The sequence below is a fragment of the Sciurus vulgaris genome (assembly GCF_902686455.1).
Source record: "Sciurus vulgaris genome assembly, chromosome: 16".
Lineage (NCBI taxonomy): Eukaryota > Metazoa > Chordata > Mammalia > Rodentia > Sciuridae > Sciurus > Sciurus vulgaris.
Genome location: NC_136477.1, coordinates 11,479,946 through 11,486,085, shown reverse-complemented (window position 1 = coordinate 11,486,085; position 6,140 = coordinate 11,479,946).

Here is a 6,140-nt window from a genome sequence, read left to right as displayed (position 1 = left end):
AAGAACCACACCCCCAACCCCACTCTTGTGATTAATCCAGAAAGATTTCAGACGTGTCCCTCAGAGCAACAGGCATGAGTTACTGAAGGGACAGGAAAAGGGAAAGGGGGCACTCTCAAGGGAGAGAGTGGGTCCTCTCAGAGAGGAGGATAGTGTGCTCTCCTGCACTGTAGTTTTATTGCGGATCTCAGAGAAGTTTCCAGAGTCCACCCAGGTCCACCTCTTGACTTTTGACTGACAGCAGGATGACATTGAATCTGGAGCTTTGAGATGAAAACTAGATCCACCCCCTGCCCACTTGCCAATTTTCTTCTTTTTGCGGTGCTGGGGATCAAATCCAGGGCCTTCTGCTTATGAGGCAAGCACTCTACCAACTGAGCTATCTCACCAACCCATTCTTTTGGGTTCTTGCCTCGAAAAATTCAAAGGTTGAAAGCCATATGCAATAACGAAAGGGAAGAATAAAGGGAGAAGGATTTATTTAAGTGAGGAGAGAGGACTCCCACCACGTGGGACAGCAGGAAAACCCATTTTGGTGTTCCAGCTTAGGAGCTTCTGTGTGGATCTGGGCAGAGCATGGAGCACAATCTACGTAAAGCAGTCCTTGAAAACGGGGCCAAGGCTATCACCTCCAATAACTTCACCTTTCATTTTCCCACCTCTGGGACAAAGGACTTGGGTGCAGGCGCTCTAGCCTCAAGGCTTCTTATCTCTGAAAGGGCCCTGATGGTGCTCATGAATATTTCTCGGGGCTAGGCTCCAGGTGCGGCATTTGCACAAGACCTCAGTGGGGGCCCATCGCTTCTGATTTGACTGTTCTTATTCATCATCAGACTTTCAAGTTCCCACGGGCATGACAACTCTAGGTCACCTTGGTCCACGCTGACCAATTCTAATTGGATTCTTAACCATCCGTTCTTACAGATTGTATGACCAGGAAGAATTATTCTTCTCTCCCTGGATTTGGGGATCTGGGCTGTGAAAGGGTCACAAATGTCTCCCCCTTCAAGACAACTTGGGTTCCTCTTATCAACTTTTGATTTCAGGCCTGCATTTCCCCTGCAAATAATATGTAGTTTGCTGAGAAATGTGACCTATCCTGTCCACTTAAGCCGGGGAGGGTTGCAGGTAAATTGTTTCTTGGAAAGGATGAGGGGGTCAGCCCAGTGGGCCCATCTTATAGAATTATCCCCTGGTAATGAGACAAGAAAAATAATAGGAATTGCTATAGTTGTGTGTTCTGTAGTGATAATAAGTTGTAGTAGGTGTTTGCCTGGACTTGTCAAGTATGGTGGGTGTGTGGCAGGCTGATACTCCTGACCAATGTCGATATGAACCCTTATCTATGAGACCAGAACATGACTGGACTAAAATCACTACTTAAACCACTGGACTTTTTTTTTTTTCTTTTTTCTTTTTTCTTCTCATTTGAGCGGCCGGGGATTCGAACCGCGGTCCTTGCGCATGCTAGGCGAGCGCTCTCCTAAAGGAGCTATTTCTTCAGCTCACCACTGGACTTTTGGAGCAAATGGTCAGCAGCACCGTGACCAGAGGACCCCACGACGCTCTGTCACTTACTGCCCCAGCCGCTGTCCACACCATCGCCAATCAACCGTTATCACTGAGCCTGGATGACTAACCACTGCTCCAGTGACGATGACTGCCATCCCAAACATCCAGCTGTAAGGCCCCCAAAAAGGAAACCCCAACTCTGTCCCATGGATGGACGGCAACCCCAATCAACCGCAGGAGGCGTCACTTGATGCAAACCGCAAGAGGTGTTTATTCCAGCGCGCTGGGACCCAACTCCAGGAGTCGAGTCCCTAGCAGAAAATCTTGTAGGTTTATAAAGGCAGAAACCACACATCGGGAGGGGTCACACATGAAAGGGAAAAGGGGGACAAAGCTGCCAGGAAGTTTCAAAGGGGGTCTGGGTTTGCTGACAACATGTTTCACAATGTTTTACAACAGGCTGTAGATTCTGGTCAATAGTTTCTGGTAATCCTACTGTTTGAGCACTATTTAGTCATCTAGCCCAATTTACTCTTTTACCCTCTGTTTGGGGCTATTTCCTGGAACAGCTTTTAGGGGCTTTTGCTCCCATCACTGGGAGGGTGACCTCAGGGAGTTAAGATAACCAGGAGGGTGACATCAGAGAGTTAAGACAATGGGCAGGAGACCTTAGGGAGTTGAGATAAAAAAATGTTCATTCTTTAGAACAGCTTACAGCTTAAAAATGTTCACTCTTTAAAACAGCTTAAAAAAATGTTCATTCTTTCATTTCCCCATTTTCTTTTCGGAAAGTTCTAATCATGGAACTTCTGTCTCTACATATTCTTCCCCCAAATTGTTTCCTTGGCGGAGGGACTGATATTGTTGCCTGAGCATTAGCACCTGTACAGCATTTACTCTTTCCCTGTTGAAGGTAACTAGGCGATTTCAGGCAGGCAAGAGCCGAGGGGGCGGGCCACCAATTAGCAGCCCCTTGTTTGCAGTCCTTGGTAAACAGTCCTTGATAAAGGCAGGTAAATTTGGTAATCAATGGGCTCCGGAGATCCTTGACATTCCATTCTTCCAGGGGCAGTCTCCAACTTCCAGAGGCAGATGATTTTATGGCCATTTCCTTGATTTGACCCGATCCCCTATTTCTACACTAACTACCTGTTTCCAATTCTGGCTTTATTTTCCCCTCTAATCTCAGGAACTCCATGCTGCTGGGGAAGGAGGTCGATGACCGCTCTAGCTTCTTCGAGCTGGAAGTGGGTGGCGTGGGGCAAGCAGCTTGGAGTTCCTTTTCTAAAAATCGGGTCAATCAAGGGGTCCCAGGAAGAAGCCTGGTTGGGGAAGAGCAGTTTGTAAAGTCATCTGGGGGCGGCTGCTTCTATGATAGAAGAACAAAAAGACATGAGTACTGAAATGAGATTAGCACAAAGTAAATGTTGCAGCATCTGAAACATGCCACTGAGTATCATGAAAATGACAGAAGTTAATCTCTCACCAGAATGTGGAAGAACTGAGAAATTGTTCCCATAACTAGGCCTAGCAAAGGCTGGAGAGAACAAGGCCTTTATTTGGGGACTTTAACATTGTCATAGATGTCCCCAGAAAATATAGTTAAGCTACTTAATGTCATCTGATTTTGTAAAATATCCCTTTATTGGTATAACCTGTGTTTAGTAGAGATCTCTATACTTCTGTTACTTAGGAATAGATAATCATACTAACAAACATAGATTAAGTCTACCTGTGTAGCTTAGGAAGGTCTTAAACTGACTAAAAACTTCTGACTCTGGCAGTTTCTCTTGATAGTTATCAGGCACATTTGCTGAAGAATCTTTCTTTCATTTGTAGCTTCCAGCCTTTATTCTAGTGGGCTAATACAAGTGTACATCTTAAGTTACATTTAATTATTATTTCCTTTAAATGCCCAAGAATGGCTATATTTTGGTTTTAACTGTTTTGCTGGGTATCTAAGATCAAGTTGGTCAAATTGACCTGGTTCCTGTCTTGTTAAAGAGTCAGCTGAGTTCCCACAGGGGTCACTCGTACAGAACTTAAGAGCGGCTCCTTAGCTCCACCAGTGACTTTGATTAGGCAGGGTCTCTTGATGAGGTGACTTCCTTTAGAAACATCAAGGGATGTTTCCCCTTTTCCATGACCCTCCTCTGCAGCAGATGCACTGGATAATTTTTCATCCTCTAGTCTCAACAATCTCCTTGATCAGGAGGTTGTGTGACCCAGAGTTGCAACGCTCCTTAGAGAAGTTCTCTTACTCCCTGGGTTCAGGCTAACATTGAGGGCAAGACCCAAATATGGACTTTTCTTGACCTCTGTATTTAACTCCAATTTCTAAGTTTGATCTTAATTATCCAGCAAGCCAGTCTCACCAGTCATAAATTAAGAGTAATGGGCTTTAACTTTAATGTCCATAACTTTACAGTTATTTACCCTTTTATCTAACTGGAGTCTGCATTAGTACTGGAAGTTACCACTATCTGTTCTATAGGTGATGGCTTATTATCACAAGTTACCTAGGTTGTTTGTTCTTGGAGCAGCTACTTCTGCAAAACATTAACAGGTAACAGTTTTACAAAATGAAATTAGCAAGAGTAAAAATATATTCAGCTTGTATAATAGCTATCTTGAATTTTGACTGAGAACCACATCATATCCCCTATTTGAGATCACAGTACTTTTACAACAAAAACCAATCTTTTGACTATAACTTTAAATAAGCTGAAGTCTGGCTTATTTTGGAGTCACTCTAACATGCAGTGAGATGGGAGGCAGAGCCTTATCTCAGGTAAGGCAGGGCTCTTTACAGATCTTAAGTGTTCTAATTCTGATGTTGATCTTTGCTTCTTTTCCTTAAATACCATTAAGTAGTTTACATATACTGTTTCCTGAGTTTATATAAACTTTATAATTAACACAATTTAACATAGTATCTAAAACATGAATCAAAGAAAGGCTGAGAGAGCTTTTAACTTTCCTTTTGTGTGATTAAGTGGCAAAATGTTTTCATGTTTCTTTCATATTTCACAATATTAACCTTTAAACAAATCAGACTCTAATGTTTAGAAATACATTTACACTTGAAATTCTTTATCTCAGTGTAAAAAGTAACAAATTTTACACATACCCTATTGATAGCAGGTCCTATAATAGAACATTAAATGATAGAAATAAATCCCCAATAAAATTTACTCTTTATAAGTTTAAGATTACCATTACAGACAAGTTTAATCTGGAGGATAGCAGAGCTTAATAAATTCCTTGCTTTAAAAACTTGTGGTCCTGAAAAATATGAACACATTTAATATACAACTAGTGACCATTTCACAAATACCTTGACACTTTTATCTTACCAAATTGAGTTTTTAAAGAGAAATGTATACTCTGTAACAAAGTACAGTACTCTATAATAGTTGTTTAACCATAATTGTATACACCCCAATTTTTAAGACTAATTGTTCTAAAGAATAAACTTAATAGACACAAAGTTAAGAGTAAATTAGTGTTTCAAATCCTTGTCATTTTACCATGTCATTCTACCATATAGATTAAACTTTGGTTTATATCAGAACGTTAGTATTTCACCTTAGGAAAAACCTTCAATAGTTTTAGCTGTCTCACATACATATAACCAACTTAGTTACACACAAACTTGTTGAAACTTGCCCTTTACTTACACAGACTTTCTTAGCTCTTACTTAGACCCTCATGTATTTCATCACACAAGCACTTTCTTACCCAGAAACATTTCCTTTTTCCTTTTACTAAATATATTTCCATACCCAGAACCTTTTATTTTCTCTTTCCTATTCGTTGACCCCTTTTTGTTCACATTCTGAAACAACTCTTATGAAATTTCTGAATTTAGATAAATTACTCTATTTTAATAAGATTAAATATTCTGTTGTTTATAGTACTCTAATTGAAACACAGTTGAAACTTTTGGGACCCTTTGTATATAGAATTGCACTTGTTAGGACATAACTCTTAGTAACCTTGTTTTTAGTTTAGTGATGACACAAAGCAAGTTTAAACCCTTTTATTTACCAACCTATGAAAACACCAATAATGTTTAAGTATGATACCCCATGGAATTTAATGAGTTAAAAGTACTCGATGTTATTTAACAATTAGCATTTTAACTTTGTAAATTAATCAGATGTCTCTACAAACACATTAGAGTAATCCCATACATGTTAACTCTAATTCACTTATTCTGTAAAAAAAAACCAAGATATCAGACAAGTGTCCTGAACAGTATTTGCTGTCTCTTCCCTGTTGAAGAAAAGTCCTAGAAACAATTGATATTAGACATTTTATTAACATCAATATTTTATTAGCTTGACCACCTAGAGACTTGCAAGTTATTTTCAAAGACATTTTACTCTTATTAGTTTACCCAATTTGAACCTTTTTTAAATTACGTGAATTAAAAGTATCTGGATCCATTTTTAAAATTTTAATTTTAGGAGCGCTCAGTTTTGATACAGACAAAACATGACATCAGACAGCACAACATACAAATAACACAAAATCAAGCCCTTGTAACTTTATAGGTGAATCTCCATTGTAGTGTAACAGATGTTCAAAAACTCTAGTTGAATAAAAAATAGAACTGATCAAAA